This window comes from Ranitomeya variabilis, chromosome 3, assembly GCF_051348905.1.
Source record: "Ranitomeya variabilis isolate aRanVar5 chromosome 3, aRanVar5.hap1, whole genome shotgun sequence".
NCBI classification, from domain to species: Eukaryota; Metazoa; Chordata; class Amphibia; order Anura; family Dendrobatidae; genus Ranitomeya; species Ranitomeya variabilis.
This window is the reverse complement of record NC_135234.1, coordinates 5,211,880-5,237,711: the sequence shown is the minus strand read 5'-3', so window position 1 is coordinate 5,237,711 and position 25,832 is coordinate 5,211,880. Positions and strand designations below refer to the sequence as shown.

The following is a 25,832-nucleotide window of genomic DNA, read 5'->3' as shown; positions in this document are numbered from 1 at the left end:
CTGCTTGTTCATTCTGCCTCACAAATATGGAAGAAAAAGCCATATATTGTTATATAGGAGAAAATAATACAAATAAGGGCTCATTCCCACTGGCGATGCAATCGGACAAGTGCAATTTGATAAAAAAAACGAACTGCACTCGCCCCAAAGTTTCTCTATGTTGCAGCTCATATCTGCGATTATTTTCTCATGTCGCTTTAGCATGTGTAAAGAAGCACAGCATGCAAATCGGATTGCATGAGATTCGGATCACATGCACCCATGGGTGCATGTGAAACACCAGAATGCACTCGGATAACCCCTGAATGAAGCGCGATTCCCACCGACATCGGCAACAGAGGAGACAGACAAATTAATTTCTCCATCTCCTCCATAGCTGTGCTGCGATCCTCTCTGTGCAAGAGGATCGGAGTAGACACTCGACTCCCGCTCACAGCAGAACAGGAACCGATTGTCATTAGCTTATTGTATCCAATGTTCTCGATACGGATGTGATTCACTAGTGGAACCCCAGCCTAAAAATGTCTACTCATCCAGCAATGTGAATACTTTTCTGCCCAATGATGACAGAAGTATTCTAGGAGTGATACCTTTATTGGCTAACCAGAAAATAATATGTTTGCAGCTTTCAGAGCACAGTGGCTCCTTCTTCAGGCAGATTACAAATAGATTAATAAGAAACAAGCACAACATTTAAGGAATACTACAGCAGGACATTTGTTAGGGGGTGGGAAGTGTGATGAGTCCATAGATAAGCCAAGGTAATCAAATTAGGCATTTTCTTACAAATGGAGAGGCAGTGGGAATAATGTTCTTAGTTATCTGGAGTCTGTCTGGTGCAAGTGTGAATTGTATCCATGTAGAGACTCATAAATCCAGGTGTTACATTGAGTCCTAGTGTCAACGAATTAAACATATTCATTAGTTTGTATTCCCAAATTTTTCTTTCCCTGTGGTCCTTAAAATTACCTTTTAGTATTAAGACTTTTAAGTCTGTCATACTGTGTCCAGGTCCAGAGAAATGTTTTCCCACAGGTGTGTCGGGGATCTGCGCCTGAAATGTTTGCTTCTGTCACTAGGCGTTGTGTCAAAGATACAGTCTGGGGCGTCGCACAGATCCACCAGCTGTTATAACTTCATCAAGGGAATGCAACTTTGCTCACTCGAATCGTCGGGATAATATGCAATTGACCATTGATTCATGGACAAGACCATGGCTCCTTCCACTACTAGGCCAGTCATTAGGTAACGCATGAAATATATATACAGTATACCCCCATATGGTCACTTCCAACTCCACAATAACATAGAAACTACTCACTGCCACCACCAATTGTTTATGCAGGTCGATTGGACACCTGTTACATATATAGTATGGCTTTGGGGTGCAGGTTACAGAGCAAAAGGAACAGAGCTATAAAATGTTATATTTAAAGGGAACCTGTCACTCCGTTTTTTCCGTATGAGATAAAAATACCGTTAAATAGGGCCTGAGCTGTGCATTACAATAGTGTATTTTGTGTACCCTGATTCCCCACCTATGCTGCCGAAATACGTTACCAAAGTCGCCGTTTTCGCCTGTCAATCAGGCTGGTCAAATGGGCGTGGTGACATCGCTGTTTCTTCCCCCAGATCTTGCTTATCTTTCCGTTGGTGGCGTAGTGGTTTCCGCATGCCCAACTGCCGAATCCACTGCACAGATGAGGAAAAAGAGCGCGATCTGCGCTATTCCCCTGGTGATCGGTGGGGGCGGCCATCTTCCTGAGGCCGCGCGTGCGCAGATGGAGCGCTCTGCTGCCCGGGGCTTCAGGAATATGGCTGCGGGATGCGGCGCATGCGCAGATGGAGATCGCGGCGGCCATTTTCCTGAAGCAGAGATGCAAACTCGGCTTCAGGAAAATGGCCGCCGTGATCTCCATCTGCGCACGCGCGGCATCCCGCGGCCATTTTCCTGAAGCCCCAGGCAGCAGAGCGCTCCATCTGCGCACGCGCGGCCTCAGGAAGATGGCCGCCCCCACGATAACCAGCGGAATAGCGCAGATACCGCTCTTTTTCTTCACCTGCGCAGTGGATTCGGCAGTTGGGCATGCGCAAACCACTACGCCACCAACGGAAAAATAAGCAAGATCTGGGGGAAGAAACAGCGATGTCACCACACCCATTTGACCAGACCAGCCTGATTGACAGGCGAAAACGGCGACTTTGGTAAGGTAGCATAGGTGGGGAATCAGGGTACACAAAATACACTATTGTAACGCACAGCTCAGGTCCTATTTAACGGTATTTTTATCTCATACGGAAAAAACAGGGTGACAGGTTCCCTTTAATTCAGAAAGATAGACAGTATTTATAATAAATATACAAAATGGCAATACAACAATACAATATATACAATTACATAAAATAAAAGGGATAACAGAAGAAACTTACTAAACTTAGTCACAGAAATGGCTCAGAGATTAGTGAAGGCAAGCACTTTGATTGAGAATTGGACAGAACCTCCACAGCAAACTACATCTTCCTAGGTGCTGACAATGATCCAGACCAAGGATCTGCTTTTTATTACCTCCTAAGTTACGTCCACACACTTCCCCTTGATGACCTCATGTGAGGCTGTTTGTGGGATGTTTTCAGCTCTTCAGGAACTTAGGAGATCCTCATCTTACCTCTAAAGATCAGACTCTAGATATTAACATCATACTTTTATCATGATTTTACCTGTACATAGAGACTAAATATGACCTGGTCCTACCATCTATCAGACCGTTATTCAATTGGAGGAATTCTAGTGGCCACTCAGTGATGTGAGTTAATGCATCATGCCCTACCCTTCGTTATGACAATGAAAATCTGTGTCTCGTACATATCTGATAGGATTATAGAATGTTAGAGATGGAAGGGACCTAAATGTTCAACCCCCTGCTCAATGCAAGATTCACTAAAACATCTGACAGATGTCTGTCCAGCCTCTGTGTGAAGACTTCCATTGGAGGAGAACTCACCACCTCTTGTGGCCGCCTGTCCCACTCATTGATCATCCTCACTGTCAAAGTTTTTTCTAGTATCTAATCTGTATCTTCTCCCTTTCAATTTCATTCTACTGCTTCTTGGACTTCATGTGCAAATGAGAATAATGATGATCCTTCTACACAGTGACAGCCCTTCAGATTTTTTGTAGACAGCTAAGTCTCCTCTCGGCCTTCTTTTTTCCCCAAGTTAAACATTCCCAGATCCTTTAACCTTTCCTTGTAGGGCATACTTTCCAGTCCGCTTACCATTCTGGTAGCTCTTCTCTGACCTTGCTCCAGTTTTTCAATGTCTTTTTTAAAATGTGACGCCAAGAACTGAACACATTGTTCCGGATGAGGCCTGACCAAGGAGGAGTAGAGGGGGATAGTTACTTCACATGATCTAGACTATGTGCAGGCTGTGATCTATTAGTTCACCCAAGTCTTTTTTCACACGTGCTGTTGCTTAGTTCTGTTCCTCCCATTCTATAGATGTAATTTTTGTTTTTCTTGACCAGATGTAGAATCTTGCCTTTCTCCCTGTTAAATTCCATTCTATTAGTCGCTACCCATTGTCCCAGCTTATCTAGATCCTTCTAAGGCCATGTGCACACGTTCAGGATTTTTCGCATTTTTTTCGCGTTTTTTCGCTATAAAAACGTGATAAAAACGCGAAAAAACCGCTAACCTATGCCTCCTATTATTTACAGTGTATTCCGCATTTTTTGTGCAAATGTTGTGATTTTTTCCGCGAAAAAATCGCATCGCGGAAAAAAAAGCAACATGTTCATTAAAAATGCGGAATTGCGGGGAGACTCTCCTCCACGGACTGGGCACCATATAAGTGGTAAAAAAAAAGAATTAAAATAAAAAATAGTGATATACTCACCTTCGATGTCTTCCCGCCTCTCAGGTGCATGCTGCCGCTTCAGTTCCTGTAGCTGGTGTGCGGTGAAGGACCTGCGATGACGTCACGGTCCTGTGATTGGTCGAGACCGGTCATGTGACCGCTCACGTGACCGCGACGTCATGGAAGGTCCTGCGCGCACACACCATCTATACGGAACGGACGCCGCTGAGGTCTGCAGGTGAGTATAAGCATTTTTTTAATTTTTTTTATTATTTTTAAACATTCTATCTTTTACTATAGATGCTGCATAGGCTGCATCTATAGTAAAAAGTTGGTCACACTTGTCAAACACTATGTTTGACAAGTGTGACCAACCTGTCAGTCAGTTTTCCAAACGATGCTACAGATCGCTTGGAAAACTTTAGCATTCTGCAAGCTAATTACGCTTGCAGAATGATAAAAAAAAACCGCGAAAAAAAAAACGGAAAAAAAACGCAAAAAAAAAATGCGGATTTCTTGCAGAAAATTTCTGGTTTTCTTCAGGAAATTTCTGCAAGAAATCCGGACGTGTGCACATACCCTAAATCCTTTGTCTTCTCTAGTGTTAACTATCCCTTCTAGCTTTGCATCATCTTCACTTTAAATACTTTACTTTTAGTTCCCTTATCTAGATCATTGATACAAATGTTGAACAACACTGGGGCCAGGACAGAGCCTTGTGGTACTCCACTTGAAACAGTCTTCCAATTGGATGTGCAACCATTTATTTCCACTCTTTGAGTATGATCACTGAGCCAGTTATGAATCCACCTAACTATAGCCTTGTCAATACTTGTCAATTTATTCAATAAGGATAGCATGAGATAGCATGTTGTCAACAAGAGAAGATGAGAATTTTCTGGAGTCAGTACTTTTGCCTGAGAGAGATTCCCAACAAATATGTGGATAGTTAAAATCTCTCATGATCACTATGTCGTACTTTTTTGAGAACAGAGACATCTGATATAAAAAGAGTTCATCCATATCTTCAATCTGTCCAGGTGGCCTACAGTAAACACCTACAATAGTGCCCTTTCTATTCTTCTCTCCTTGAATTTTTACCCAAACATTTTATACAGAGCTACCAGTCTCTGAAGCTGTGGAGATGTTACGTTTTCCTAACACACAATGCAACTCCTCCTCCCTTCTTGTTAATCCTGTTTCTAATAAATAAGCTGTAGCCTTCAAGGTTTGTATTCCAACCATGTGTATCATCCCGCCAAGTTTCAGTGATGCCTATGACATCATACCTCTCTTCCTGTGTTAGCAGCTCCAATTCTCCTTGTTTGTTTCCCATTTTTAAAGACACATTTTAGTTTGTAGTCGGTTTCTCTTGCTGTTCTATTTACACTCAGAGTTTGTTGTTTTTTCTTTCCACTTTCAGTAGCAGGTTCTCAAAAGAATTCATTAACTACATACACTCACCGGCCACTTTATTAGGTACACCATGCTAGTAACGGGTTGGACCCCCTTTTGCCTTCAGAACTGCCTCAATTCTTCGTGGCATAGATTCAACAAGGTGCTGGAAGCATTCCTCAGAGATTTTGGTCCATATTGACATGATGGCATCACACAGTTGCCGCAGATTTGTCGGCTGCACATCCCAAAGATGCTCCATACAAGGCAGGATGGATCCATGCTTTCATGTTGTTTACGCCAAATTCTGACCCTACCATCCGAATGTCGCAGCAGAAATCGAGACTCATCAGACCAAGCAACGTTTTTCCAATCTTCTACTGTCCAATTTCGATGAGCTTGTACAAATTGTAGCCTCAGTTTCCTGTTCTTAGCTGAAAGGAGTGGTACCCGATGTGGTCTTCTGCTGCTGTAGCCCATCTGCCTCAAAGTTCGACGCACTGTGCGTTCAGAGATGCTCTTAGGCCTACCTTGGTTGTAACGGGTGGCGATTTGAGTCACTGTTGCCTTTCTATCAGCTCGAACCAGTCTGCCCATTCTCCTCTGACCTCTGGCATCAACAAGGCATTTCCGCCCACAGAACTGCCGCTCACTGGATTTTTTTTCTTTTTCGGACCATTCTCTGTAAACCCTAGAGATGGTTGTGCGTGAAAATCCCAGTAGATCAGCAGTTTCTGAAATACTCAGACCAGCCCTTCTGGCACCAACAACCATGCCACGTTCAAAGGCATTCAAATCACCTTTCTTCCCCATACTGATGCTCGGTTTGAACTGCAGGAGATTGTCTTGACCATGTCTACATGCCTAAATGCACTGAGTTGCCGCCATGTGATTGGCTGATTAGAAATTAAGTGTTAACAAGAAGTTGGACAGGTGTACCTAATAAAGTGGCCAGTGAGTGTATATCTTCATAGTCGTATATTTCCCATCCCATACTGCTCTAGTTTAAAGCCTGTGGCACTGCTGAGGGGTTATGGAAGCCCAGGTTGCTTTGATAGCAGCCTTCAGCTCATCTGCATTGTTGGGTCTGGTGTCTCTAATCATCCTCTTTACAATAATCCATAGGTTATCATAGATCCAATCAAGCCCAGTGATACTGTTGTTTTTAAACCAGGTATTGGTACTTTTGGCAGTGTGGACAGGTGTTAAGTCCTGCTGGAGAATGACATTTCCATCTCCCAACAGCTTGTCGGCAGAGGGAAGCATGAAGTATCCACAATCAATGATGGCTTCTGGAGCCATGTCATCTGCTGGTGTAGGTCCACTGTGTTTTATCAAGACCAAAGTCAGCGCAGCCGTCTGTCACGATTCACACCGTGACTGTCACCAATTGTCAAGATCCCTTAGCCGCTGCCCACAATATGTCACGGATTGGGGTGACTTTAGACCAGCAGACGGCTATCACATGTGCAGGGGGGCTTATCCTAGTTATCCCTCCACTGCCACAATGTGATGAAAAAAAAACACACACGAGGCTATTGACCTCTTAGTTTACAGCAGGGGCTTATTTTAGGTATCCCACTGCTCTTCAGTATACCATGAACTGCAGGGATTTGTGTCTATCCCGCTTACAGTTCCACTTAACACTTGCAGCTCTCTGGCGCCCCCCTTACTCTCAGGTCAGATTAGGTACTGCACCTGGGGTAATTAGTCGCCAGAAAGGCTGCCTGCTATGTACTGGCTATTGGGCGCACTGCAGCAACGCGATAACTACTCCCACTCAGGCAGGAACAATAATTATCAAGCCGCAGTCGCTACAGTGACCCCCCCCAAAAAGCCGGCACACGGTAAGCTGCCACCAGCTCCGATCAAACAGGTCCGGAGCTAACCCCCAAAATAGTAGCGTAATTCCCTTCAGAGACAGGGTACGGTTTAGGGCAGGAAGAACGAACTAGTATTAAATATTATACTCCATAAATGATTTTTAGGCAGTGTTTATAAAATATTTTACAAAGATGTTACAAATGAGACAATTGCAAATATGTACAAGGTAATTATGAAAATAAAAGGATTAAAGGAAGAAAAGGTAACACTCACATATTCTCAGATCATTGCATTGCAGGCTAGGCTAGGAGAGCTTTCCATCTATCCCAGTGCATTGGCACTCGCAGTCTGGTCGCTTCAGGTAAAAACTCACAACTCCCCCCCTGGAAGCCTGCCAGCAACTTTATAACCTACAGCCTGTGACCTCACAGAAAGGGCTGGCTTTTCCAGATCCTCCTACCTTTCAGTCTGAGTACTTTGAATACAAATTGGTCTAATGCTTATAACTCCGTTCCAGTACATATCAGAATCATATCACACCCAGCATTCAGCTTGTATTAACATGAGTGTTGTGAATTTGGATTCTGGGCTCCCCCGGTGGCTACTGGTGGAATTGAACTGTGTCTTCATCTTCTCTGTTCACCTGTTCCCATCAAGATGTGGGAGTCGCTATATAACCTTGCTGCTCTGTTAGTTGCTTGCCGGCCATCAATGTTATCAGAAGCCTCTATGTGCTTGTTCCTGCTCCTAGACAACTACTAGATAAGTTGGACTCTTGTCCATGTTTGTTTTTGCATTTTTGTTCCAGTTCACAGCTGTAGTTTCGTTACTGTGTCTGGAAAGCTCTTGTGAACAGGAATTGCCACTCTGGTGTTATGAGTTAATGCCAGAGTTTTAAAGTAATTTCTGGATGGTGTTTTGATAGGGTTTTCAGCTGACCATGAAAGTGTCCTTTCTGTCTTCTGCTATGTAGTAAGTGGACCTCAAATTTGCTAAACCTATTTTCATACTACGTTTGTTATTTCATCTTAATTCACCGCCAATACATGTGGGGGGCCTCTGTCTCCTTTCGGGGTATTTCTCTAGAGGTGAGCTAGGACTAATATTTTCCTCTGCTAGCATTATTTAGTCCTCCGGCTGGTGCTGGGCATCTAGAATCAACGTAGGCATGCTACCCGGCCACTGCTAGTTGTGTGTTAGGTTTAGTTCATGGTCAGCTCAGTTCCCATCTTCCAAGAGCTAGTTCCTATATATGCTGATGCTATGTTCTCTTGCCATTGAGAACATGACAGTTTGACCGGCCAACTAAAGGGTTAAAATCCTTGGCTGAGCAAGGAGAGAAATAAGAAGTCTGCTGAAATTTTTTTTTTTTTTTTTTCTCCTTCTAATCTTTGAATGGCTCTGTGTCCACCTGTTTGTAATGGATCTTCAGAGTGTAACTGCAGGTTTGAATAATCTCGCCACGAAGGTACAAAATTTGCAAGACCTTGTTTGTCATGCACCTGTATCTGAGCCGAGAATTCCTTTGCCGGAATTTTTCTCGGGGAATAGATCTGGGTTTCAGAATTTTCGAAATAATTGCAAATTATTTTTGTCCCTGAAATTTCGCTCTGCCGGAGATCCTGCACAGCAGGTCAGGATTGTGATTTCCTTGCTCCGGGGCGACCCTCAAGACTGGGCTTTCTCATTGACACCAGGGGATCCTGCGTTGCTCAATGTGGATGCGTTTTTTCTGGCCTTGGGGTTGCTTTATGACGAACCTCATTTGGAGCTTCAGGCAGAAAAAACTTTGATGTCCCTATCTCAGGGGCAAGATGAAGCGGAAGTTTACTGCCAAAGATTCCGTAAATGGTCTGTGCTTACTCAGTGGAATGAGTGCGCCCTGGCGGCGACTTTCAGAGAGGGTCTCTCTGATGCCATTAAGGATGTTATGGTGGGGTTCCCTGTGCCTGCGGGTCTGAATGAGTCCATGACAATGGCTATTCAGATCGATAGGCGTTTGCGGGAGCGCAAACCAGTGCACCATCCGGCGGTGTCCACTGAGAAGTCGCCAGAGAGTATGCAGTGTGATAGAATTCTGTCCCGAAGCGAGCGGCAGAATTTTAGACGGAAAAATGGGTTGTGTTTCTATTGTGGTGATTCTACTCATGTTATATCAGCATGCTCTAAGCGCACTAAAAAGCTTGATAAATCTGTTTCCATTTGCACCTTACCGTCTAAGTTTATTCTATCTGTGACCCTGATTTGCTCTTTGTCATCTATTACCACGGACGCCTATGTCGACTCTGGCGCCGCTTTGAGTCTTATGGATTGGTCCTTTGCCAAACGCTGTGGGTATGATTTAGAGCCTTTGGAGACTCCTATTCCTCTGAAGGGGATTGACTCCACCCCATTGGCTAATAATAAACCACAATACTGGACACAAGTAACTATGCGTATTAATCCGGATCACCAGGAGATTATTCGCTTTCTGGTGCTGTATAATCTACATGATGATTTGGTGCTAGGATTGCCTTGGCTGCAATCTCACAACCCAGTCCTCGACTGGAGAGCTATGTCTGTGTTGAGCTGGGGATGTAAGGGGGCTCATGGGGATGTACCTGTGGTTTCCATTTCATCATCTATTCCCTCTGAAATTCCTGAGTTCCTGTCTGACTATCGTGACGTCTTTGAAGAATCCAAGCTTGGTTCGTTACCTCCGCACCGAGAGTGCGATTGTGCCATAGATTTAATCCCGGGTAGTAAATACCCAAAGGGTCGTTTGTTTAATCTGTCTGTGCCTGAACATGCTGCTATGCGAGAATATATAAGGGAGTCCTTGGAAAAGGGACATATTCGTCCATCGTCATCTCCCTTAGGAGCCGGTTTTTTCTTTGTGTCAAAAAAAGACGGCTCTTTGAGACCATGTATCGATTATCGGCTTTTGAACAAAATCACTGTTAAATATCAATACCCATTGCCGTTGCTGACTGATTTGTTTGCTCGCATAAAGGGGGCCAAGTGGTTCTCTAAGATTGACCTTCGTGGGGCGTATAATTTGGTGCGAATCAGGCAGGGGGATGAGTGGAAGACCGCATTTAATACGCCCGAGGGCCACTTTGAGTATTTAGTGATGCCTTTTGGTCTTTCAAATGCTCCGTCAGTTTTCCAGTCCTTTATGCATGATATTTTTCGCGATTATTTGGATAAATTTATGATTGTGTATCTGGATGATATTCTGATTTTTTCGGATGACTGGGACTCTCATGTCCAGCAAGTCAGGAGGGTTTTCCAGGTTTTGCGGTCTAATTCTTTGTGTGTGAAGGGTTCTAAGTGTGTTTTTGGGGTACAGAGGATTTCCTTTTTGGGATATATTTTTTCTCCCTCTTCCATTGAAATGGATCCTGTCAAGGTTCAAGCTATTTGTGATTGGACGCAGCCCTCTTCTCTTAAGAGTCTGCAGAAATTTTTGGGCTTTGCTAACTTTTATCGTCGATTTATTGCTGGTTTCTCGGATATTGCTAAGCCATTGACCGATTTGACTAAGAAGGGTGCTGATGTTGCTGATTGGTCCCCTGACGCTGTGGAGGCCTTTCGGGAGCTTAAGCGCCGTTTTTCCTCTGCCCCTGTGTTGCGTCAGCCTGATGTTGCTCTACCTTTTCAGGTTGAGGTCGACGCTTCTGAGATCGGAGCTGGGGCAGTGTTGTCGCAGAAAAGTTCTGACTGCTCCGTGATGAGGCCTTGTGCCTTCTTTTCCCGTAAATTTTCGCCCGCTGAGCGGAATTATGATGTTGGGAATCGGGAGCTTTTGGCCATGAAGTGGGCTTTTGAGGAGTGGCGCCATTGGCTGGAGGGGGCCAGACATCAGGTGGTGGTATTGACTGACCACAAAAATTTGATTTATCTTGAGACTGCCAGGCGCCTGAATCCTAGACAGGCGCGCTGGTCATTATTTTTCTCTCGGTTTAATTTTGTGGTGTCATACCTACCGGGTTCTAAGAATGTTAAGGCGGATGCCCTTTCTAGGAGTTTTGAGCCTGACTCGCCTGGTAACTCTGAGCCCACAGGTATCCTTAAGGATGGAGTGGTATTGTCAGCCGTTTCTCCAGACCTGCGGCGGGCCTTGCAGGAGTTTCAGGCGGATAGACCGGATCGTTGCCCACCTGATAAACTGTTTGTTCCTGATGATTGGACCAGTAGAGTCATCTCTGAGGTTCATTCTTCTGCGTTGGCAGGTCATCCTGGCATTTTTGGTACCAGGGATTTGGTGGCAAGGTCCTTCTGGTGGCCTTCCCTGTCACGAGATGTGCGAGGCTTTGTGCAGTCTTGTGACGTTTGTGCTCGGGCCAAGCCTTGTTGTTCTCGGGCTAGTGGATTATTGTTGCCCTTGCCTATTCCTAAGAGGCCTTGGACGCACATCTCGATGGATTTTATTTCAGATCTGCCTGTTTCTCAGAAGATGTCTGTCATCTGGGTGGTGTGTGACCGTTTCTCTAAGATGGTCCATTTGGTTCCTCTGCCCAAGTTGCCTTCTTCTTCCGAGTTGGTTCCTCTGTTTTTTCAAAATGTTGTTCGTTTGCATGGTATTCCTGAGAATATCATTTCTGACAGAGGGACCCAATTCGTGTCTAGATTTTGGCGGGCATTCTGTGCTAGGATGGGCATAGATTTATCTTTTTCGTCCGCTTTCCATCCTCAGACGAATGGCCAGACCGAGCGGACTAATCAGACCCTGGAGACATATCTGAGGTGTTTTGTGTCTGCTGACCAGGATGATTGGGTTGTTTTTTTGCCATTGGCAGAGTTCGCTCTCAATAATCGGGCCAGCTCTGCCACTTTGGTGTCCCCGTTTTTCTGTAATTCGGGGTTTCATCCTCGATTTTCCTCTGGTCAGGTGGAATCTTCGGATTGTCCTGGAGTGGATGCTGTGGTGGAGAGATTGCATCAGATCTGGGAGCAGGTGGTGGACAATTTGAGGTTGTCCCAGGAGAAGACTCAGCTTTTTGCCAACCGCCACCGTCGTGTTGGTCCTCGGCTTTGTGTTGGGGACTTGGTGTGGTTGTCTTCTCGTTTTGTCCCTATGAGGGTCTCTTCTCCTAAGTTTAAGCCTCGGTTCATCGGCCCGTATAAGATATTGGAGATTCTTAACCCTGTTTCCTTCCGTTTGGACCTCCCTGCATCCTTTTCTATTCATAACGTTTTCCATCGGTCATTATTGCGCAGGTATGAGGTACCGGTTGTGCCTTCCGTTGAGCCTCCTGCTCCGGTGTTGGTTGAGGGTGAGTTGGAGTACGTTGTGGAGAAAATCTTAGACTCTCGTGTTTCCAGACGGAGACTCCAGTATCTGGTCAAGTGGAAGGGATACGGCCAGGAGGATAATTCTTGGGTGAATGCATCTGATGTTCATGCCTCTGATTTGGTTCGTGCCTTTTATAGGGCCCATCCTAATCGTCCTGGTGGTTCTGGTGAGGGTTCGGTGCCCCCTCCTTGAGGGGGGGGTACTGTTGTGAATTTGGATTCTGGGCTCCCCCGGTGGCTACTGGTGGAATTGAACTGTGTCTTCATCTTCTCTGTTCACCTGTTCCCATCAAGATGTGGGAGTCGCTATATAACCTTGCTGCTCTGTTAGTTGCTTGCCGGCCATCAATGTTATCAGAAGCCTCTCTGTGCTTGTTCCTGCTCCTAGACAACTACTAGATAAGTTGGACTCTTGTCCATGTTTGTTTTTGCATTTTTGTTCCAGTTCACAGCTGTAGTTTCGTTACTGTGTCTGGAAAGCTCTTGTGAACAGGAATTGCCACTCTGGTGTTATGAGTTAATGCCAGAGTTTTAAAGTAATTTCTGGATGGTGTTTTGATAGGGTTTTCAGCTGACCATGAAAGTGTCCTTTCTGTCTTCTGCTATGTAGTAAGTGGACCTCAAATTTGCTAAACCTATTTTCATACTACGTTTGTTATTTCATCTTAATTCACCGCCAATACATGTGGGGGGCCTCTGTCTCCTTTCGGGGTATTTCTCTAGAGGTGAGCTAGGACTAATATTTTCCTCTGCTAGCATTATTTAGTCCTCCGGCTGGTGCTGGGCATCTAGAATCAACGTAGGCATGCTACCCGGCCACTGCTAGTTGTGTGTTAAGTTTAGTTCATGGTCAGCTCAGTTCCCATCTTCCAAGAGCTAGTTCCTATATATGCTGATGCTATGTTCTCTTGCCATTGAGAACATGACACATGAGCTTTCTTATGAGATCAAATATGTCCTATTATTTACAGAGCAATCCCTACTTCTTCCCCCGATGGAGTTAGGCGACTGTGTTTAGAGTGATGGGTAGATGCTTCGATGGAGATCAAGAATATGTATTTATCATTCTACTATCCTAAATAGTTTGTCTAATGTCTCACAATAACAGAACAAAGGACCGCATGGTTCTAGAAGTTTCTCTAACAGTTCCTGCTAGTACAAATTTCCCTTGCAGCTATGCCAGTCGTAAATACCTTTCGTCAATAAAACTCCCCCACAAGGCAAGCTCTTCTACACGGACAGATCGAAACACAGGGAAGGAAAGAGAAAAAGAGAGAGGGGGGTTTTAGCCCCCGCATGCTAGCAAGAAACTAACTTATGATATTTCATACCATATCGTGACACCTCCCCCTTTTGGCGTGCGCTACGGCGGCAGAACCTCTCGGTATGCCTCCATGCGCACCTCCGTGGGTTCACCCTGGCGGGAGAGTCCATCTGCATTCCCATGCTCTCTGCCCGCTTTGTGTTTAATGGTGAAGTCAAATTGCTGAAGGGCAAGGCTCCAGCGCAGCAACCTGCCATTGGTTCCACACATGGTGCTTAGCCAGCGCAGAGGGTTGTGGTCGGTCACCACGGTGAAGGTGCGACCGTACAAGTAGGGCTGCAAGCGCTGCAGGGCCCAGACTATGGCCAGGCACTCCTTCTCAATGGTGGAGTAGGCCACTTCCCTCGGCAAAAGTTTCCGGCTCAGGTACAACACGGGGTGCTCTTGGTCCTCCGAGTAAACCTGGCTGAGCACAGCACCAAGGCCAAACTCGCTGGCGTCGGTCTGTACCAAGAACGGTCGACTGCTGTCGACTGCTTTCAACACAGGGGCGTTGCACAGTGCTGTCTTCAACGCCTGGAAGGCCCCCTCACAGCCATCTGTCCAGTTGACGATGTGGGGTAGCTTCTTCCTGGTGAGGTCAGTCAAAGGTTTTGCCAGGCTACTATAGTGCTGCACGAAGCGCCTATAGTACCCTGCAGGGCCCAGGAAGGACATCACATGTTTCTTGGTCCTGGGAGTGGGCCAGTTCACGATCACGCCCACTTTGTCAGGCTCTGGTTTTAGGGTGTTTCCGCCTACCCGGTGCCCCAGGTAGTGAACCTCCCTCATGCCCATCTGGCACTTTCCCGGCTTCATAGTCAGTCCTGCTCGGTGAATTCGCCCGAGCACCTCCTCGAGATGCTGCAGGTGTTCATCCCAGGAGGGACTGAAGATGGCAATGTCATCTAAGTACGCCACGGCGTACTTCTCCAGTCCCTGAAGCAGGAGATTGACCATCCGCTGGAAAGTGGCAGGGGCATTCTTCATGCCGAAGGGCATGACCGTGGACTCGTACAGTCCAAAGGGTGTGATAAAGGCGGACTTCTGCGCCTCGGGGCTCAGGGGAATCTGCCAGTATCCACGACTCAGATCCATTATTGTCAGGTATTTTGCGCCCGCTAGCTTCTCAAGCAGCTCCTCGATGCGCGGCATTGGGTGCGCGTCAGAGGCTGTAATGGCGTTGAGCCCCCTGTAGTCCACGCAGAACCGGGTGGTCCGGTCCTTCTTTGGCACGAGAACTACAGGTGAGGCCCACGCGCTCTTTGACCGTCGAATCACCCCCAGCTGTAACATCTCATCGATCTCCTGGCGCATAATCTGCTGCACCTGGTCAGAGATTCGATAGGGTGTTCGCCGTAGTGGGGCGTGATTCCCGGTGTCCACCTCGTGGACGGCTAACTCAGTCCTTCCAGGCCGGTTGGAGAACACGACCCGGAAGGGTTCCAGCATGGTTTGCAACTGCAACCGCTGTGGTTCATCTAGCGAGGCGCTTACCTCCACGTCCTCAATGGACCCACGGGCCTTGGCTTGGGCCAGCATGTCCAGGAGGGTGTCTTCCTCCCCTTCTTCAGGTGCGCTGCAGACCGGTAGGACGAAAGGTTCACGTTCGTGATGAGCTTTCATCATGTTGACGTGAAAGGCCTTTCGCCTACCCCGAGTGTGGTCAAGCGTGACCACATAGGTGACCGGGTTGAGCTGTTGGTGGACGACGTACGGGCCCTCCCAGGCTGCCTGAAGCTTATCCGTTGGTACAGGAACCAGCACCCACACCTTTTGACCCACGTGGTAGGTCCGCTCCCGGGCGTTCTGGTCGTACCAGTGCTTCTGATCAGCCTGAGCCTGCGTCATGTTGTCATGCACCAACTGCGTCAAGGTCTGCATCTTGTCACGGAAGCGCATGACATACTCCACTATGGACACTTCAGAAGGGTTCGGCTCCTCTTCCCAGGATTCTCTTACCAACCCAAGGGGTCCCCGGACTCGCCTGCCGTACAGGAGCTCGAAGGGGGAGAACCCCGTCGAGGCCTGCGGAACCTCTCTGTAAGCGAATAGCAGGTGTGGGAGGTACCGCTCCCAGTCACGCCCTTGTGTCTCAACCAGCATGCGTAGCATCTGTTTGAGGGTACCATTGAAACGTTCACACAAGCCATTGGTCTGTGGGTGATACGCACTCGATACCAGGTGCTTCACCTGCATTTTCTTACAGAGAGCCTCCATTAGGTGAGACATAAATTGGGTCCCTTGATCAGTAAGCATTTCCCTGGGAAATCCTACCCGTGAAAAGATGGCCAACAGGGCATCCGCCACCTTAGCTGCCCTAGTTGACGACAGAGCTACTGCCTCTGGGTACCGGGTAGCGTAGTCTACCGCAGTAAGAATAAATCGCTTTCCAGAGCTGCTGGAGACGGCCAGCGGGCCCACAATGTCCACCGCAATCCTCTGGAAAGGCTCCTCTATCACTGGCAAAGGGATCAGGGGAGCCTTAAGAGCAGGCCCCGCCTTCCCCACTCTTTGACAGGTGACACAGGAGCGGCAGTAGTTTGACACATCTGTCCCCATCTTAGGCCAATAGAAGTGTTGAGACAGCCGGGCCTTAGTTTTGCTGATCCCCAAGTGTCCAGCTAGCGGGATCTCATGGGCAATCCGCAACAACTCACCCCGGAATTGCTGTGGGACGACCAGCTGTCTTTCCCTCAACCACTCCTTTTGTGATTCTCCGGGTACTGTCTCCCGGTACAACCTTCCTTCTTCCCAGAACACCTTCTCCTTATCAGTTTCAGAGAATGACGTCCCGGCGAGTTGTCTCAAACTCTCTAGGCTCGCATCTGTGTGCAGAGCGGCCTTAAACTCCTGGCTAGGGGAAGCCAGAAGTGACGTTAGGGTCCCTTCCCCACGGGAGCCCTCTGGGACCTGTTCTGGGTCCACCTCTGGTTCAATCATACTGATGACTGAGGAGGGTCCGGGAGGCAGACAGTTATCTGCGTTCCGGGCACTCTGACTGCGGGTGACAGCAGCTACGTAGGCTGTCTCCCCGGGGATTTCTACAGACCCAACAGCCGACGCTGCTATGGGCTCTACCTCCCCATCCACCCCCATTACCTCAGGAGCATTGCTACTTATGGGCCAGTTACCTTCCTCGGTGGCACTGGTCAATTGCATGGCATCACCTTCCTCACGGTTCCCATGTATTTCCCCATTTCCGGTAGCACCGACACTTGCCCCTGCTAGGGGTTCCTCAGCCGTCTCACTCCGCAGAGCGACGTGGCTGAGCACTCCTGTACCTACGGACACATCAACTTTCATAGAAACAGCGTTATCAGGTACAGTTGGCACAGGTACAACATTTTCACCATCAATCCTAGGGAAAAAATGGTTAACAGATGCATCATTACAAGATAAAGCATGGTCAGGTAACACATGCGATTTCCCATCATCATCATCATCATCATCAGGGTTAACGTTACCCTTATTAGCAGATTGGGGAGGGGTGTCAGGGACGTAGTATGCAAACAACCTCCCCAAATCAGTCCCCAACAAAACATCAGTGGGCAAATTATCAGACAGCCCCACTTCTTTCACCCCGCTCCCGGCACCCCAATCAATAAAAACCCGGGCCATCGGTAAGGGACAGCTGATGCCCCCAATCCCAGTGACAGTTAGGGTTTTCCCCGGAATGATTTCTTCAGGGGCCGCCAGTTCGGGTCGGATGAGGGTTCGTTCAGCCCCGGTGTCCTTGAGGCCGGTAGCAACACGACCTCCCACAGTGACGGGCTGTACGTTGTCACACACCCTCCCAACCACACCACCCACCAAAAGAACAGCTGCATTAGGCCCTGGGATGAGGGGTTCTTCTGCTTGGCTGGACATTGGTGACTGAGGTGTCCAGTCTGCCTGCAGTGGTAACACTGGCGAAGTTCGGTGGTAGGTCTGGTGCTGTTGGCCACGGGGACAGGACCTCTGGTGTGTTGGCTGGCAGGGGTACTGGTGTTGGATGCAGGCTTACCCCCTCTCCAGCTGGAGGTGACTGGCTTCCGCACTTCCGATCTACGGTTGGCCTCATAGGCATCGGCAATCTGCGCTGCTTTCGTCACGTCTTTGGGTTCTCTGTCCATCACGAACTGTCGCACCTCAGTTGGGCAAAGACGGAAGAACTGGTCTTTGATCATCAGGTCTCGCAGCTGTGCAAAGGTGGTCACTGACAGTCCTTGGGTCCACTGGTCAAAGTGGGTCCCCAGTCCATGCACCACATCACTGTAACTGTCGTGTGGGCCACGTTGGAGGGTCCGAAACTTTTTACGGTACACCTCGGGTGTAAGCTGGTACTTGGCTATCAGAGCCTGCTTGATGGCCTCATAGTCACCATCTTGTTCTTGAGGGAGTGCAGCAAACGCTTCCAGAGCTTTTCCTCTCAGCCCTGGTGTCAGATACCGTGCCCATTCTTGTGTAGGCAGCTGGTACTGCCTGCAGGCTTTCTCAAAGGCCCGCAGAAAAGTGTCCAAGTCCCCATCCTTTTCCATAACCGGAAAGTGGTCGGGCCGGGGCTTTGGTGTCTGAGCGCTGCTGGGCTCACGGCTCTGAGGCGACCCCTGCATTTGCAGTTGGGCCATCTGCAGCTGGTACTCCCGCTGCGCTTGGGCCTCTCGCTCGGCTCGCTGGGCCTCTCGCTCTGCTCGGGCCTCTCGCTCGGCTCGCTGGGCCTCTCGCTCTGCTCGGGCCTCTCGCTCGGCTCGCTCTTGGTATTGCTGGATCAGCTGCAGACGTCTCTCTAGGTCATCTGCGGGGCATTGTTGCAGAGCCAGCTGCAGGAGGAGGTCTGCGCCCCCTTGGTTGCCAGAAGGGCCCGTATTCTGTGGTTGGACCTCTGCGGCAGCACCATGTTCGCTTGTGCCGGCTTCTGCGGCCTCTGGGCTCTGTGAGTGGTCTAGAGCGGCTTCCCATTGCATCAGGGCTGCGACCAGTTCGCTTTTGCTTTTGCTTGCATAGTCAATGTGCTGTGACTTGCATAAGGCAACAAGGGTGTCTCTGGTCTGCTGTTCATAGAAGGCTTCTCCTAGCCCAACCATGGTTGCCAAATAAAAGAGAGAATAGAAAAACAAAGAGAAAGGGAGGGGATAATTACCAGTACACAATTGTCTCACAACTAATAAACACTGAGTTCGTTCTCCAAACTTATTTGCGCAGAGTTCTCGCAAGAACTTTCTGCAAGTTTTTAGTGAGAGGAATGATTGCTCAAACCAAATCACTAATGCTCTAATATCCCACCGCGCTGCCACCAATATGTCACGATTCACACCATGACTGTCACCAATTGTCAAGATCCCTTAGCCGCTGCCCACAATATGTCACGGATTGGGGTGACTTTAGACCAGCAGACGGCTATCACATGTGCAGGGGGGCTTATCCTAGTTATCCCTCCACTGCCACAATGTGATGAAAAAAAAACACACACGAGGCTATTGACCTCTTAGTTTACAGCAGGGGCTTATTTTAGGTATCCCACTGCTCTTCAGTATACCATGAACTGCAGGGATTTGTGTCTATCCCGCTTACAGTTCCACTTAACACTTGCAGCTCTCTGGCGCCCCCCTTACTCTCAGGTCAGATTAGGTACTGCACCTGGGGTAATTAGTCGCCAGAAAGGCTGCCTGCTATGTACTGGCTATTGGGCGCACTGCAGCAACGCGATAACTACTCCCACTCAGGCAGGAACAATAATTATCAAGCCGCAGTCGCTACAGTGACCCCCCCAAAAAGCCGGCACACGGTAAGCTGCCACCAGCTCCGATCAAACAGGTCCGGAGCTAACCCCCAAAATAGTAGCGTAATTCCCTTCAGAGACAGGGTACGGTTTAGGGCAGGAAGAACGAACTAGTATTAAATATTATACTCCATAAATGATTTTTAGGCAGTGTTTATAAAATATTTTACAAAGATGTTACAAATGAGACAATTGCAAATATGTACAAGGTAATTATGAAAATAAAAGGATTAAAGGAAGAAAAGGTAACACTCACATATTCTCAGATCATTGCATTGCAGGCTAGGCTAGGAGAGCTTTCCATCTATCCCAGTGCATTGGCACTCGCAGTCTGGTCGCTTCAGGTAAAAACTCACAACTCCCCCCCTGGAAGCCTGCCAGCAACTTTATAACCTACAGCCTGTGACCTCACAGAAAGGGCTGGCTTTTCCAGATCCTCCTACCTTTCAGTCTGAGTACTTTGAATACAAATTGGTCTAATGCTTATAACTCCGTTCCAGTACATATCAGAATCATATCACACCCAGCATTCAGCTTGTATTAACATGAGCTTTCTTATGAGATCAAATATGTCCTATTATTTACAGAGCAATCCCTACTTCTTCCCCCGATGGAGTTAGACGACTGTGTTTAGAGTGATGGGTAGATGCTTCGATGGAGATCAAGAATATGTATTTATCATTCTACTATCCTAAATAGTTTGTCTAATATCTCACAATAACAGAACAAAGGACCGCATGGTTCTAGAAGTTTCTCTAACAGTTCCTGCTAGTACAAATTTCCCTTGCAGCTATGCCAGTCGTAAATACCTTTCGTCAATAAAACTCCCCCACAAGGCAAGCTCTTCTACACGGACAGATCGAAACACAGGGAAGGAAAGAGAAAAAGAGAGAGGGGGGTTTTAGCCCCCGCATGCTAGCAAGAAACTAACTTATGATATTTCATACCATATCGTGACACAATCAATGATGGCTTCTGGAGCCATGTCATCTGCTGGTGTAGGTCCACTGTGTTTTATCAAGACCAAAGTCAGCGCAGCCGTCTACAAGGAAATTTTAGAGCACTTCATGCTTCCCTCTGCTGACAAGCTTTTTGGAGATGGAAATGTCATTCTCCAGCAGGACTTGGCCCCTGTCCACACTGACAAAAGTGCCAATACCTGGTGTAAAAACAACAGTATCACTGGGCTTGATTGGCAGCAAACTCGCCTGACCTTAACCCCATAGAGAATCTATGGAGTATTGTCAAGAGGAAGATGAGAGACACCAGACCCCACAATGCAGACGAGCTGAAGGCTGATATCAAAGCAACCTGGGCTTCTATAACCCCTCAGCAGCGCCACAGGCTGATCGCCTCCATGCCACGCCGCATTGATGCAGTAATTGATGCAAAAGGAGCCGCGACCAAGTATTGAGTGCATTTACTGAACATACATTTCAGTAGGACGACATTTCGGATTTTACAATCATTTTTTTCGATCTTGTGCTATAAAGTATTCTAATTTACTGAGATAATGACTTTTGGGTTTTCATTGGCTGTAAGCCATAATCATCAACATTAACAGAAATTACATAGTTACATAGTTACATAGTTATTAAGGTTGAAGGAAGACTGTAAGTCCATCTAGTTCAACCCATAGCCTAACCTAACATGCCCTAACATGTTGATCCAGGGGAAGGCAAAAAAACCCCATGTGGTAAGAGTAAGCTCCACCATGGGGAAAAAAATTCCTTCCCGACTCCACATACGGCAATCAGACTAGTTCCCTGGATCAACGCCTTATCAAGGAATCTAGTGTATATACCCTGTAACATTATACTTTTCCAGAAAGGTATCCAGTCCCCTCTTAAATTTAATTAATGAATCACTCATTACAACATCATACGGCAGAGAGTTCCATAGTCTCACTGCTCTTACAGTAAAGAATCCGCGTCTGTTATTATGCTTAAACCTTCTTTCCTCCAGACGTAGAGGATGCCCCCTTGTCCCTGTCTCAGGTCTATGATTAAAAAGATCATCAGAAAGGTCTTTGTACTGTCCCCTCATATATTTATACATTAACATAAGATCACCCCTTAGTCTTCGTTTTTCCAAACTAAATAGCCCCAAGTGTAATAACCTATCTTGGTATTGCAGACCCCTCAGTCCTCTAATAACCTTGGTCGCTCTTCTCTGCACCCGCTCCAGTTCAGCTATGTCTTTCTTATACACCGGAGACCAGAACTGTGCACAGTATTCTAAGTGTGGTCGCACTAGTGACTTGTATAGAGGTAAAATTATGTTCTCCTCATGAGCATCTATGCCTCTTTTAATACATCCCATTATTTTATTTGCCTTTGTAGCAGCTGCCTGACACTGGCCACTGAATATGAGTTTGTCATCCACCCATACACCCAGGTCTTTTTCATTGACGGTTTTGCCCAGAGTTTTAGAATTAAGCACATAGTTATACATCTTATTACTTCTACCCAAGTGCATGACCTTACATTTATCCCCATTAAAGCTCATTTGCCATCTATCAGCCCAAGCTTCTAGTTTACATAAATCATCCTGTAATATAAAATTGTCCTCCCCTGTATTGATTACCCTGCAGAGTTTAGTGTCATCTGCAAATATTGAAATTCTACTCTGAATGCCCCCTACAAGGTCATTAATAAATATGTTAAAAAGAAGAGGGCCCAATACTGACCCCTGTGGTACCCCACTGCTAACCGTGACCCAGTCCGAGTGTGCTCCATTAATAACCACCCTTTGTTTCCTATCCCTGAGCCAGCTCTCAACCCACTTACACATATTTTCCCCTATCCCCATTACTCTCATTTTATGTAACAACCTTTTGTGTGGCACCGTATCAAAAGCTTTGGAAAAGTCCATATATACTACGTCCACTGGGTTCCCTTGGTCCAGTCCGGAACTTACCTCTTCATAGAAGCTGATCAAATTAGTCTGACATGAGCGGTCCCTAGTAAACCCGTGCTGATACTGGGTCATAAGGTTATTCCTCTTCAGATACTCCAGTATAGCATCCCTTAGAATGCCCTCCAGGATTTTACCCACAGTAGAGGTTAAGCTTACTGGCCTATAATTACCGAGTTCAGTTTTTGCCCCTTTTTTGAATATTGGCACCACATTTGCTATACGCCAGTCCTGTGGTACAGACCCTGTTATTATGGAGTCTTTAAAGATTAAAAATAATGGTCTATCAATGACTGTACTTAGTTCCTGCAGTACTCGGGGGTGTATCCCATCCGGGCCCGGAGATTTGTCAATTTTAGTGATTTTTAGACGCCGCTGTACTTCCTGCTGGGTTAAGCAGGTGACATTTAATGGGGAATTTTTATCACTGATCATATTGTCGCCATGGGATTTTCTTTTGTAAATACTGATGAAAAAAAGTCATTTAGCATATTGGCTTTTTCCTCATCCTCATCCACCATTTCACCCAGACTATTTTTAAGGGGGCCAACACTGTCATTTTTTAGTTTCTTACTATTTATATAGTTAAAGAATATTTTGGGATTATTTTTACTCTCTCTGGCAATGAGTCTCTCTGTCTCAATCTTTGCTGCCTTGATTTGCTTTTTACAGAATGTATTTAATTTTCTGTATTTATTTAATGCCTCCTCACTACCTACTTCCTTTAATTCTCTAAATGCTTTCTTTTTGTCCCTTATTGCGCCCCTTACAGCTCTATTTAGCCATATTGGTTTCCTCCTATTTCTAGTATGTTTATTCCCACGTTTATAATCACGTGAAATAGATCACTGTGTGTAATGACTCTATAGAATATATGAGTTAAGTACGTCGACCGCCATATTGGAATACCCAAGTGATGGGTATTCCAATATGGCACCAGCTGATGGTACCAGGTCCTTGCGCAGTACCACCAGTGGGTCATCGCCGGACTGCCCGCTGCTGGGACTCCCCTGACACAAGAACCCCACACCGCAAGGACCCCTCCCCACCGCTGGGATCCAGGCCACCGGAAATCGCGGTACGCTTAAGCACTGAACACATATCGTGATGTCCGATGGAGAAGCAGGGACTGTGCCAGGATGGGGTGAGTATGACCGAGGAGGGTGAGCCAGGCAATATTCACCTGTCCCCATTCCACCGCTGCGCACCCCTCTGTGTTCTGCATCGTCTGGCTGTGAGTTCAGGTCAGAGGGCGCGATGACGTGGTTAGTGCGCACCCTCTGCCTGAACAGTCAGAGCCAGAAACTCGGAAGACAGAGCAGCGTGCAGCGGTGGAACAGGGACAGGTGAATATCGCAAGTGCTGGGGACCTGAGCCAGCGGCGACTCCGGCACCTCACCCACATAGCGCGCCGGTGTCCTCACCTGCTCAGGCCCCTGGCACTCGGCACCCAACGACGACAGGTGAGTATGTCATTTTTTTATTGCAGCAGCATACGGGACATATGCTATGGAGCATCTTATGGGGGCCATTAACCTTTATGGAGCAGCATACGGGGCATATGGATGAGAGCAGCACATTACAGAATTGGGAGCAGCACATTACAGATTGGGGGCGCAGGATAGGAGCAGTACATGACAGAATGGGGGTGCAGGATGGGAGCAGCACATGACAGAATAGGGGCGCAGGATGGGAGCAGCACATGACAGAATAGGGGCGCAGGATGGGAGCAGCACATGACAGAATAGGGGCGCAGGATGGGAGCAGCACATGACAGAATAGGGGCGCAGGATGGGAGCAGCACATGACAGAATAGGGGCGCAGGATGGGAGCAGCATATGACAGGATAGGGGCGCAGGATGGAAGCAGCACATGACAGAATGAGGGCGCAGGATGGGAGCAGGACATGACAGGATGGGGGCGCGGGATGGGAGCAGCACATGACAGGATGGGAGCAGCACATGACAGAATGGGGGCGCGGGATGGGAGCAGCACATGACAGAATGAGGGCGCAGGATAGAAGCAGCACATGACAGGATGGGGCCGCGGGATGGGAGCAGCACATGACAGGATGGGAGCAGCACATGACAGAATGGGGGTGCAGGATGGGAGCAGCACATGACAGAATAGGGGCGCGGGATGGGAGCAGCACATGACAGGATGGGAGCAGCACATGACAGAATGGGGGTGCAGGATGGGAGCAGCACATGACAGAATAGGGGCGCAGGATGGGAGCAGCACATGACAGAATAGGGGCGCAGGATGGGAGCAGCACATGACAGAATAGGGGCGCAGGATGGGAGCAGCACATGACAGAATAGGGGCGCAGGATGGGAGCAGCACATGACAGAATAGGGGCGCAGGATGGGAGCAGCATATGACAGGATAGGGGCGCAGGATGGAAGCAGCACATGACAGAATGGGGGCGCGGGATGGGAGCAGCACATGACAGAATGAGGGCGCAGGATGGGAGCAGGACATGACAGGATGGGGGCGCGGGATGGGAGCAGCACATGACAGGATGGGAGCAGCACATGACAGAATGGGGGCGCGGGATGGGAGCAGCACATGACAGAATGAGGGCGCAGGATAGAAGCAGCACATGACAGGATGGGGGCGCGGGATGGGAGCAGCACATGACAGGATGGGAGCAGCACATGACAGAATGGGGGTGCGGGATGGGAGCAGCACATGACAGGATGGGGCGCAGGATGGGAGCAGCACATGACAGAATAGGGGCGCAGGATGGGAGCAGCACATGACAGGATAGGGGCACAGGATGGGAGCAGCACATGACAGAATGAGGGCGCAGGATGGGAGCAGCACATGACAGAATGAGGGCGCAGGATGGGAGCAGCATATGACAGGATAGGGGCGCAGGATGGGAGCAGCACATGACAGGATGGGGGCGCGGGATGGGAGCAGGACATGACAGGATGGGAGCAGCACATGACAGAATGGGGGTGCGGGATGGGAGCAGCACATGACAGAATGAGGGTGCAGGATAGGAGCAGCACATGACAGGATGGGGGCGCGGGATGGGAGCAGCACATGACAGGATGGGAGCAGCACGTGACAGAATGGGGGTGCGGGATGGGAGCAGCACATGACAGGATGGGGGTGCGGTATGGGAGCAGCACATGACAGAATAGGGGCGCAGGATAGGAGCAGCACATGACAGGATAAGGGCACAGGATGGGAGCAGCACATGACAGAATGAGGCGCAGGATGGGAGCAGCACATGACAGGATGGGGGTGCAGGATGGCGGCAGTACATGACAGAATGAGGGCGCAGGATGGGAGCAGCACATGACAGAATGAGGGCGCAGGATGGGAGCAACACATGACAGAATGGGGCACTGGATGGGAGCACCACATGACAGGATGGGGGGCGCAGGATGGATGGCGGCAGCACATGACATAATGGGGCGCAGGATGGGAGCAGCACATGACAGAATGGGGCACAGGATGGGAGCACCACATGACAGGATGGGGGGT

At 48.1% G+C, this 25,832-nt stretch overlaps 2 protein-coding genes across 2 annotated transcripts in view; one reads left to right on the top strand and one right to left on the bottom strand.

Moving 5' to 3' along the window:
* Positions 1–25,832, top strand: part of LOC143814893 (uncharacterized) — a 748,367-nt gene that overhangs the window by 234,269 nt on the left and 488,266 nt on the right. The gene's annotated exons all lie outside the window — the stretch shown is intronic.
* The window catches only part of LOC143814894 (uncharacterized), a 179,068-nt gene that overhangs the window by 1,974 nt on the left and 151,262 nt on the right, over positions 1–25,832 (bottom strand). The window lies entirely within an intron of this gene.